Source organism: Pteronotus mesoamericanus, unplaced genomic scaffold (genome assembly GCF_021234165.1).
Source record: "Pteronotus mesoamericanus isolate MK-2021 breed Mesoamerican mustached bat unplaced genomic scaffold, CSHL_Meso_final contig_2, whole genome shotgun sequence".
Classification (NCBI taxonomy): Eukaryota; Metazoa; Chordata; class Mammalia; order Chiroptera; family Mormoopidae; genus Pteronotus; species Pteronotus mesoamericanus.
In genome coordinates this window covers 26,173,734-26,185,515 of record NW_026555084.1, presented here as the reverse complement: position 1 = coordinate 26,185,515, position 11,782 = coordinate 26,173,734, and the positions used below count along the sequence as shown (strand labels likewise).

The window sequence follows — 11,782 nt, the reverse complement described above, 5'->3', positions numbered from 1 at the left end:
TACAACACATGCACAAGCTTAATGCAGAAACACCCAGGAATGCTAGGAAGTGTCTGGGGACTTAGAGCAGCAGGCTGCTAGGTAGGGGCCCGATGGACGTGGCTTAAAAAGGGTGAATCGAAGCGCGGTGGGGCAGCACCCTCCTCTCTGCTCCCAGCCAAAGTCAAGGCAGGACCACGGCTCTCAGGGAGCAGAGGAGCTCTGAGCAAGAAGGATCTGGGTCTCCCTTTCCTTGGCTCCCCTGTGCCAAGCTGTGCCAGGCACACAGTAGGTGTGAACGAAGAGAGAGATGTGCTTGGCTGCAAATTCCAGGACAGGGATGTTCAGTGAGTGCTGAATGAATGAATGAATGAATGATTGAATCGGGAGTCATGGTGTCCCCCGTCCCTGTCCTGTCCCTGCTGGCCCCCCACCTGCGTGCCAATTCAAGTCCATGCCATGGAGCAAGGCCAGGCCCTGGAGTGCCCTGGGGGCAGAGGAGCCTGAGCAGCGGAGTCTCTGCCACACTGTCCCAACACCGTGGGAAGTCTCAGGCTCGCTCAGGTCTCGCCCAGGCCCCTGTACTGGGGAGCAGCTCCAGCCAACACGTCCCACCTCCTGCCAGATACTGTGCAGAGACATGGTCCTCGTTCACAGCCAGCCTGCCCTCTGAGCCAGCGTGGGAAAAGCCACAACGCCTGGTGGAGCGGGGGGGCTGGGGCTGGGACGTGCGCGCAGGGACGAGGCACCGGACATTTAGACTCTCCTCCTCCCGTGTTTACCTCTAGGAGAAAAGAATAGCACAGGAAGGATGATTGAAGACTTTCTTTAAATGTTTTTTGTTGTTGTTTTTGAAAGAGCAGAATGCCTGAGCATGTGCAAAGCGCTATTTAAATTTCTCGTCTGTAGCATGTATTTGAACCTATAATTATGGCTTTCGAAAACAAAAAGGATAATTATGAAAATTTCTGGGCTCATTAGAGACACACAATTGACATCTAAAATGATTTCAGTGAGATAGGATGATGCTGGAATGAGTCTCTTTTAAGAGACCCAAAGGAAAAGAACTTTGCTTTTAAAAAACTCCAAATTCTTCGTTAGCCTGGAGTGTCACGGGTCACCTCAGGCAGCACTTCCCTCCGCGGGGAGGAGGTGCGGGGCCGCCCCCCTGCAGTGCCCGCGCAGCTGGCACCCCCTCCATGGGCCGGGCCCATCGGCCTCAGCGGGCGGTGGTTTTCAGGGCCTCCCTGCAACTGGTGGTCACCAAGACCCCTGCTGGGTGCATGTTGTGCTGTAGCACCCGCCCTGGGCTGCTCAGGAGACCGAGAGTGCAGTCAGACACCCTGGTCCATTGGTTGTCCTGGGATGTGACGTGACCCTGGAGCCAGGCTGCCCAGACTGAAATCCTGACCGCGCCACCCACCAGCTCTGTGCCCGTGGCGCATCCCTTCCTCTCTCTGGAGTCGTTGGGCCTGTGGAGAGCAGGCAGCTGGAAAGCCTCCCCGCTGTGCCCTTCCAGCCTGTGCGCCGGTGTCATGCCAAGAACGCCAGGTCTGACTGAGTGACAGGGCAGAGGAGGCACACAACTGGCGTGCCAGCAGGGCCAGCAGGGCACAGCAGGCTGTGACAAAGGTCTCCAGGAGAGACAGGCAGCCCAGCAGCCTTCTCCCAGGGCCTGAGAAATGGCCATCTGCCCTGTGTCCTCAAAGGGATGGGTCTCATTTCCTGTGGTCTCCCTGTGGTTATTCTAAGGCCCAGGGCCCCAATAAGGTCATAGTGTGGTTGTTTCAGTTAGTAATTGGAAGCTCAGTGCCCCCCAGCTGGACGTGAGAAGGTCAACATAGCTTTCTCTCTGGCTGGTGCTTCTTGAGTCAACTATTTGTGGCCTGTGGTCAGTCAGTGGGGACTCTGTGGACGGGTCAAAGCCAGGACTCTAACAAAGAACTATTATCTCCTCAGCCTGAAGCTTATGTAAAATCTGATCTAATGAATCTGAGCGTTTACTTAGTATTTATGGCTCTAAACAACTGCTAGAATTTTTAAAAATGATAGCAACATGAATCATACATGTAAAACCCAGAATCAAAAACTTCACTAAAACAAATTAAAAAGACGATTATCTTCACAGCCTTGGGGTGAGCAAAGATTTCTTAGGATACAAAAAGCACTAACCATGAAAGGAAAGAATAATGAATTGGTTGTCAAAAGTGTAAGTTTCTGCTTTTCATCATCAAAAAACGCCATTAAGAAAATTAATGAGGAATAGACTGGGCAACTTGGGGGAGGCGACAGCAGCTCGCGGAGAGGGGTGCGGCGGCCGGGCCCGCGCCCCGCGGCAGGGCGAGCAGCGGCGGAGGCCGAGCCTGCTCATGCGGCAGCCCGCGGTGCCAGCGGCGCTGCGCTGTCGTTGGGGGCCAGGGCAGTCCCGAGAGCGCAGGCGAGTCAGGGTCGGGCAGGAGCCAGGTGGGGGTTGGGGGAGGTGCTAACGAAGGCGGCGACAGGGGCGAGGAGGGCAGGCACCCCCTGGGGGACGCGCTGACCTGTTGCACGAAGCCCAAGGCCAGCCCCAAGCTGGGCCGGTGCTCAGGGGCAGAGCCGGACTTCGAGTCAGGGAGCCATGAGGCTGCGGCTGGGGGTACGGTGGCAGTAACACCTTCACCCCCTGTCCTGGACCCTGCAGAGGTGGATTTCGGAACCGGGAAGGCCACCACTTGCAACATATACATGACACAGGATCTTTGGAATCAAACCCTTCTGACCATTGGAGGGCAAGCACGATGTTCCCGAACAAATTTCAAATGGATGTGCGAAAAAAGAGGAGCAACAACAAAAGCATGTATCCCCAGGGCACCTTACTAAGAAATATAGCTCATGCTCAACAATATTTCTAGGTAAGAGCAGTCAGCCAGCCTCATATTAGAACCACGGTACAATGTGTGACCTCAGCGATATGTCCACATAAAGGCCAGAGGTGCAAATAGATCCTTGGATGCTTCTGATGAGAGATCGCATCCACTCACAGGAGCAACGGTTCCAGAGGAGCACTTCAAGCATGATCCTGAACGCAAATTTATTTACAGATTTGTTCGTTCTCTTTTCAAAGCTGAATGTGCAGGAGGGAAATAGGTTTACTTAGAAAGGCTTTTAACTTATGCCGAGATTGGCACTTGTCCCACCAGCTGGGACAGAGTTGTTCGGGGAGCCGTTCTCCTTGCCTCCGAGGTTTGGGACGATCGGTCCAGATGGAGTGTGGGCTTCTTTCTGCCAGAGCCCAAAGACATGCCCACTGAGGATGTACATGAGGTGGAAAGGCATTTTTTGGAGCGTTTATGCCAAGTACTCCTTTGACCTACGCTCCTTAGAAGATGACAACAACCTGCCTTTTTTGTTCTTATGCCTCTTAGCAAAGAAAGAGCACAGAACCTAGAGGCCATCTCCAGGTTTGTGAAGACAAAGGCCTGTGCGGAGCTGCCAGGGAAGGCCTCTCTGCGGGTAACCCCACCGCCGTGTTCTCAGCCGTCTGCAGGGAGAGCTGCGGGGTGGTAGCCCTGTGGGCCCCTCATCGGCAAGGACTGGGAAGATACCCCTTCTCCAGCTCCAGGACCAGCAAAGTTAGTGACAGACGCCACGTGGAAGAGACATGCGGACAGCAAGGGCTCTGCTTGTAGGAAGGAAGGGGCCCTGCCCACGCAGCGCACTCGGTGTCCCTCACTGGGCTGGGACAGAAGCCGCCCTGAAGCGAGAGCTCCCAGCCCACGCGCAGACGTTTGCTGACAACACAGGCTGAGAGCCGTGAGCTACGGGAGATTTTTCATAGAAGTTTAAATTTTGATACTTGAAAGACTGTATGTTTTATGATTTCCTATTTTTCTGAACCATCCCTTCCAAAAAAGAAAACAGAAACCCCTCCCCTAAAGGAAAAAGAGCCCCCCCCCCCAATATTGCTACATGTTCCTTTACAATCAATGCGGTATTACCATTAAAACATGGGCCTCCTAACAACTCCTAAAGCCACTTAGCAACAGACTACAGCATTGTTAGGTATTGAAGGATTTTTCCTACTATATCATGGAAGCTTCTAGTCATTATTGATAATCAGTTCAAACCAGAAAGATGCCAAATAACACTTGTCATTCAATTCTTTGCAGGCACTACTTATTAGCATGTTAGCATGTTTGGGATAACAGGAAGTTTCAGTCATTGATTATCTACTTATAATGGGTCCACGCTGCATATCTTAAGAACAATAATGGGATTTAAAAAAACTACAAGGCTGCTTCTCATTTTCTCTGATGATGTTTCTTTGTTCAATAAGTGTATCAAAAGATATTTTCATAATTCCAACCAACATGGGGGTCCACTGGCAACAAGCAGATAACGCTATAGGTGCTTCCCAAGCGCGACTGGTGCGCCTGGGCCCCTGGGGCGCCGCAGCCGGAGCAGGCAGGCCGCCCACGCACAGAGCGGCCCGCGAAACATTTAACGTTCTATCTCTAAACGTGTCCAGTTTCATGAACTGTAAAATGACAAAGATTGGCTGAAACAAAGAGGTTTAATATTTAAATTTTTGTTTCAGCCAGTCTTTGCCATCTTCAAGAAGGGGCTAGAACAAAAAATTAAAACTAAAAGCTTAATATTTCAAATATACAAAACTGAGTTTAAGAGACATTTAAGCTTCCAAATGTTTAAGTCTGTAGCATTTATACTTCAAGTGCCAAAGCTTAAAAGTGCACTGAGATTTAAGGGGGGACACCTTGTATCTCCACAGAAATAGCCTCCCCTTTTACAAATAAATCTTTACAAGTCATCACAAAAAAGAAAAAAAGAAAATTAATGGTTAAGCCACAATTTGGAAAATATTTGAAAAATATAGATTTAAAAGCACTATATCCAGAATATGTAAAGGACTTCTGCAGACCAGAATAAAAAGACAAGCCAATTTTAAAATAAGAACAGTGATCTCACAAAATAAGAGATGAAAGGCTAATAAGCACATGAAAATATGCTCAATGTCATTAGTCATCAGGAAAATTTAAATAAAAACTGCAGTGGGGTATTAGTTCATACCCAATAGAATGACTAAAATAGAAAGGACTGATAGCACCAGATGCTGGCGAGGCTGTGGAGCAAGTGAACCTCTTATATGTTACTGGAGGGAATACGAAACTTTGCAACCACTGTGGGAAACAGTGAAGCAGTTCCTCACAAATGCATAGGCATCCTGTGACCCAGTCATTCCATTTCTAATTATTTGTCCTCATCTGACACGTTGGGAAGGTAGTAGACAAGATATACAACGGGAAATACACAACCAGAGCCAGGAAGGCACTGAGGTTGTGACAAGAGTCTCTAAGAGAGACAGACACTCCAGTAACCACCTTCCCGGGCCTGAGAAATGACCACCCCTGGTGTGTCCCCAGAGTGGTAAGAACACACCTCACAGGCTCTGTCTGCCAGGTCACAAACAAAAACATGCATTCGTACAGAGATTCGTACAAGCATACTTACAGCAGACTTATTTTTAAAACCCCAAACTGGAAACAAACCAAATGTTCATCAACAGGAGAATAGTGTTGTTTGTTTTTTTTTTAAGTAATATATTCATACAATGGAATACTATGCACCAATAAAAAATAACAAACTAATAATACCCACAAAAACATGGTTAAACCCCAAAGACATTACACTGAGCACACACACACACACACAAAGGCCAGACAGAGAAGAACAGGGCCAGAGGGTGTACAATATGATTCTATTTAGGTGAAGTCATAGAATGGGCAAAGCCCATCTGTGAGCAGGGAAATCGGAGAACGGCTGCCTCTGGCAGCAGGAGGCAGAGGCCGACTGGGGATGGGCGTGAGAGAGGACTTTCTGGACATGATCAGAAATGGTTACCATCTATGTCTTAGATGATGGTCGCACAGGTGTCTATGGTTGTCCAAACTCATCAGATGGGACACTTAAAATCTGTGCATTGTATTTTATATACATACAATTTTATAGAATTAATGTCTCAATTAAAAAATAATACCAAGAACCAGCATTGATTAAGCATATACTCTGCTCAGCATTGGGACACATCGCCTATCACTGGACCCAGCAATGCTCACAGCCACCGAGAGGGGAGGACCCATTGTGACCCCCTTATCTGAGGTTTTGCACAGCCATTCACGGCCTCTGTGGTTCTTGCTATTTCGTTACCGCTGGGTCCCCATCAGCATTTATTACATGGCTTTGCAGGCACTTAGGTAATGGAGTGGGACTGAAAATGTAAATTCTGGGCATTGTCAATACTGAATGAGCTTGTGCTAAGCACCAGGGGGAACTAAGTGAAGAGGTGGGCAAAGAGGGGTGTCCCTCAAAAAACCACGGTCCGAAGAGGTCCGCGCAGGCGCAGGCAGACCCCTGGTCTCCCCGGTTCTCTTCTCTGGCAGTCTCCTGGCCCGGGCCTAGGTTTTGTTTTCTGTTGCCTCCCAAGGCAACACCTGGGGCTGAAAATGCTTCCCTTTTATCTACACAAGTTCTGGTTCCAGCAGCAGGTCACAGCACAGGTGCTCTGTCAGAGGGCGTTTCAAAGCCCCCCGGGGCTTCAGGTGCACACCTGGGCCTCAGCGTGGGCCCCCAACCTCGATGGCTCTGGGGGACCCTCCTGCCAGCAGTAACTCGGTAGATGTTGCTTGTAAACTTGCTCTGAGGCCCGGCAGGCAAGGAGGGGGGCATATCTGCCCCTGCTCCCAGCTTCCAAAGACAGGCTTGGTGCAGGTTGAGACATCGCGGCCTTCATAAATCACATAAGTCACATAAATCACAGAAGGCCTGGGCCCTAGGAGCTGGTTTTCCTGCTTGACGTTGACGGGCAGCTCCGCAGAGCCCTGTGCTGCCTGCAGATAAGCACTGAGCATCCTTTCCTGGGGGAGCACGGTCACCCGGAGGCTCTCCGTTCGCCCACTGCAGGCTCCTCCCCAGCTACTAGCCGCAGCGGTGGCAGGCACGTTACCCAATAGTGGGCCCGTGGTGAGGGGGTGCCCGGATGAAACAACGCCCCCCGCCTTCCTCTGGGTCCCTCGGTTGTAGGTCCTTTGTCTGCCGCCCTTGAAATTATGGCTCTCAATGGCAGAGTTTGGTGAAAAGGAAAGGAACCATTTATTCAAAAGTTATACATGTTTTGATTAATGGCTAAATGTTGCCCTTAAATCTCAAAATCTCTTTAAAACATCCACCATTTAAAACACCCACGAACACACACAGCTCTGCCTTCCCTGCTTTGCCCAGTCAGGCCGGTCAGGGGTACCGTCCTTCAGAAGAAAAAGAACAGAAGTCCAGGGCTCGGCTAGGCAGGCCTCTCGCTGCTGCCAGCACTATCCGCTGCATCGCCGCGATCTCCAGTTCTTAATCCAAAACCCTGTGTCACCTTCTCAAGGCCCACTAGCCAACAGTCCTTTCTCCCCTTTTCTTCCTGCGTGGTCTTCACATTGTTCCCCAGAGTCTGTGTCCCTTCGTCTCTCCCACAGACCCTGCCTCCCCCCCATTTCAGTTACATCCTGCGTTTAAGTTTTTCAGACCTTCCTGATTAGCCTTGTTGAGATGCAAAATAACCGTCTTTGCATATTAAATCTGAAGCTATCCTGTTATTGACATGCAAAACGACTCTCAATGGCCCTGCTCCAGGTCTCCCATCCTCCACGGCACCCCTTCTTGTTGGGGGAGAATATCTTATATTTTTCTTGGCCAGCCCAAGTTCTGAACCCCATCACAAACACCCTTTGGGGGGGCCCTGGCTGTGCCCGTTACAGGCACTCTTGTGCCTGCCTGTCTCAGGGTTCGGGCCACCGGTCTCCCCTAGCAGCACGTCCCAGCTCCTGACTGTTGCTGCCCCTGTCCCCGCGGCCCAGGCTGCGCACCACCCTGCTTCCCCTGAACCCGCCCCCTCTGGCCATTGGCAGTCACAGGCCTCAGGGAGGTGGCTGAGGATGGCTTCGTTAGGGGTTGCGCGCTGAGGCTGAACACATCTCAGGGGATGGCCTCTACCCTGCTCCCACCCACCTTCTTCCAAAGAGAGCCAGGCTGCCCGTGGGCCACCTGCGGGGAGCAGCGCCTGGGAGGACGTCCCCACCACCACGTGGAGCTCTTCCCAAGTCATCCTGTAAAAGACACAGCAAGAAACTATCACTCTCTCTTTTAGAGGAGGAAATGGGCCCCCAAATTTCTGGTGCCTTGGCCTGTGCGCCCTGGTGGGGGCAGAGCTGACAGAAAGCAGGACAGTCAGACAGCGGGACAGCTGGATCTTGACCCCATGTTCCCTGAGCAGAGCCTCACATGGTTCGGACCTGGGCCTTCCTCACACGCATCTTTTATCATGGGAGATGTGTCGTGTGGGTGGTTTCCTCGGATCGCCCAAGATGAGGCAGCTCAGCAGGTCAAGGAGGAGTCTGGCTCTGCAAACTCGCACTCCACCCAGAGGCCCAGGTGGTGGTTTCCTTCTGAAAAACTAATCTGATCACATCACGCTCCCGCTCAAAGCCCTGACCTGCACCAGGCACTGGGCTGCATGCTTTATGTCTATCTGTTTAATCCTCACACGTTTCCTTTGAGTTGGGTGTGAGGACTTTTGACATGCAGATGAGGGAGGTGAGCCTGGAGATACCACATTCGCTAACTGCTTGACGTTCACCCCAGCAATTGCAGGGGTTCGGGTTTGATTCTAGATCTGGCTACAAAATCTGTGCACTGAGCCATTCTGTTCTCTGCTTCCTGTTTCCAATTTTTTTTTCCCTCTGACTGTCCATGGTGGACAAAGATGGGCCCAAATTCTAACCCCCGGTATCTATGAATGTGACCTCATTTGGAAATAGGGTCTTTGCCTATGTAACCAAGTTAAAGTGAGGTCAGACTGGATTATGGTGAGCCCTAAGTCCCATGACTAGGGTGCTTATAAGAAGGCCATGTGAAGACACAGAGACACGCAGGGAGAATGTCCTGTGATGAAGGCAGAGATTGGAGTGATGTGCCTATAAACGAAGGAAAGCTAACGGTTGGTGGCAGCCACCAAAAGCCAGGAAGGGGCAAGAAAAGACCCTTCCCCTAGAGCCATTCATCAGAGGGAGCTTGGCCCTACCAACACCTTGATTTTGGACTTCTGGTCTCCAGAACTATAAGGGAACACATTTCTTGTTGTTTTATGTCACCCAAATATGTGGTACTTGGTTATGCAGCCCTAGGAAACCAGTACGACGTCTTATTCTTGCAGAATCTGGGCCATGCTATTTCCTCCTCCTGAAGATCTTCTGTGCCTATCTGCCTGTAAGAGACTGACAAGTCCCAAAGCCAGGAAACCTGTTCGATACTTTTTAATTAAGAATTTTCCAAACAGACTTGACCTTGGGACCCCTTTCCCATAAAGCACTTTCTGTCATGGTGTGAAGCTGGGGCTCCAAGGGGCGCTCCCTGAGAACTGCTATTAAAAGCACATGCCCACCAGGCCTCCTTCCTAGGCTGCAAACCGAGCAGCGGGCAGGACCGCTTCAGGAAAGTGCCTTTGTCTTGATTAAACCTGCCCGAGCCTTTTAATCACTTCTGACAACCCCTTGCCACTCTCATCAACATTGAGGGGAAAAGACCTCAAGAAATTTAATTAGTATTGAAATGGCTATGAAAATACCATTCACAGTGAGCGGTGAGTAAGATTGTATATTTACTGTGGGACAGGGACCCACGGGCAAAAATAGCAGAGGCAGACGCACAGGCTTGTGTTGTTTTCGTCTCAAGTGTGAAAAGACAAGCAGCCTGAAACCTGGAGGCTCTGCGGGAACTGTGCAGCAGCTCCCGCAGAGGAATTTCCCCAAAGGCAAGCCCGGCAACTTCAATCGCTTCCCCGTGGCTCCTGCAGCGCCTCTGTCTCAGCCAAGAACGTCTCCGAGATAAGTGCCAGGCGCGGGGGTGGGGGCAGTGGGTGGGGGGCGGCCTCCCCTTTGTTCACAGACACAGGGCGAGAGGCAGCAGGTTCTCATTCCCTGTGGCTGTGGATACGAGGCCCAGGGACAGGGGAGCCACGCGCCCGCTCAGTCTGCAGGAGCTGTTTCCGCTCTGGACCGCGCCACACTGTAAGAGGGTGGGCATTTCTAAAGCGAGGCCAAATGACGTGCCTGGCATCCGGCTGCCCGGTCTCCCCACCACCCGCTCCTGCCTGGCTGGCTTCTCGGCAGAAACGCCCCTTCCTCCCGGAAGCCGCCCCTGACCCTCTGGCCCACCGCGCCCCCCACCCCGCCTCGTGCTCTCCAGGCACCCTGAATGTCCTCCTTCGAGGCGCTGACACCACGCAGTGGCTGCTGCCCAGTGGCTGTCTCTTCCAGACCATGGGCTCCGTGAGGATGAAGCGGTCACAGTGGCCCCTGTGTCTCCAGTGCCCAGTGCAGTGTCTGCGCCCCAGGGGCACCCAGAACACAGCTGATGACGAACGGGGGGCCGCCTTGATCCCCACTGCCCACCTGTGAGCGCCCTTGCTCTGTGTGCCTGCTGCACACCCCCCATCCTGATCTGGAGGGAGATGGCTGCCAAATCACCGGCCCCACGGGCACGCTTCTGGTGACTGGCACCCAAAGCCAAACTCAGTGTCTGGTACTGGCAACAGCCTCACGCTCCCGCAAAGCTTTCCATCCTGAGCTGCGACAAGTATCTGTGTCAGCCTGCACTGTTCGGTTAGTGTTCGGCTGCCACATCCGTTTTGAAGTCAGGAAGGAGGCTGGGGTTTCAGCGACAGGTTTGCACACTGCTCCCGGTGAAGGAGGCAGCGGGGTGGGGGTGGGGGGGTCCCCACCTCCGCCATGGACACCTGTGTTGGCGGAGGTACAGCCGAAGGCCCCCTTGCAGCGCCGGCTGCTGTGGAGCCCGTTCTCTGATTGTGTATATTGGTGGCAGATTAGGTGAAAAGCAAGGCTGATTTTTAACCAGCTCAGTTTCTTGGTGACCTCAGGTCCTCACCACCATGCCTGCCCTTGACCAGAGCAAGTAGGCTCTGGATTAGCTCTGTAGAGGGCAAGGCAAATCTAACTGATCTTCCCAGACTTCGGGCTTTGTAAATCCTCCCGCGGCAGCACCGTAGATCCTCTTGTCAAATATCAAGCGGGATATCTCATCAGCATCTTAAGGAAGGAAAAACAGGCCCGCGGAGATGGGGTCTTTGGGCTAACTTCACAGACTCAGGACTTCTGACGTCCAGGCCAGGGCTTGCTGGCCTGTTAACTTAGGGAGACACTGAGGGCCAAGCTGGCAAAAATTAGCTAGCTTTGTTTGTTTATTTAGTGTTTCCTACATTCCAGGTAGAATGTCAAGAGTTTTATGTTACTTATTTCACTTATTCCCTCTATTAACCTCTTCATGAATTATTATTATCCCCATTTTATAGCTGAGCAAACTGAGGGACAGTGAGATTAAACAGCTTACCCAGCATTGAATGGCTCATGGATGGCAGAGCCATGACGTAAACCCAGCGCTGGCTGACAGCAGAGTTATGCCCTTCGCTGAGTTTTCTGGCAGCTTCTGAAATACTAGCTAGTTCCCTGGGATCAGGCAGACTGCAGCGTGTGGTCTGGGCTGACAGTGCAAATCCACCAAAACTCCCGATTGCCATTCAGGTGTTGGGCCTGCTAAGGGTGGCCTCTGAGATAGGAGCATGTGGCCGGGGTGGCGAAGGGTCGCTGGGGCCGCCGGGGACACTCCTGGCTGAGTGACGATGACCCGGGCCTGAGAGGGATGAGCCAGTGTCTCTTGGGCCAGGCCCTGGACGCCCTTCCTATTGACGTGA

At 51.9% G+C, this 11,782-nt stretch overlaps 1 pseudogene; it reads left to right on the top strand.

The window, feature by feature from the left end:
- The first annotated feature begins 2,152 nt into the window (after positions 1-2,152).
- LOC129066319 (cyclin-Y-like protein 1) lies at positions 2,153-10,472 on the top strand (annotated as a pseudogene).
- Positions 10,473-11,782: the final 1,310 nt, after the last annotated feature.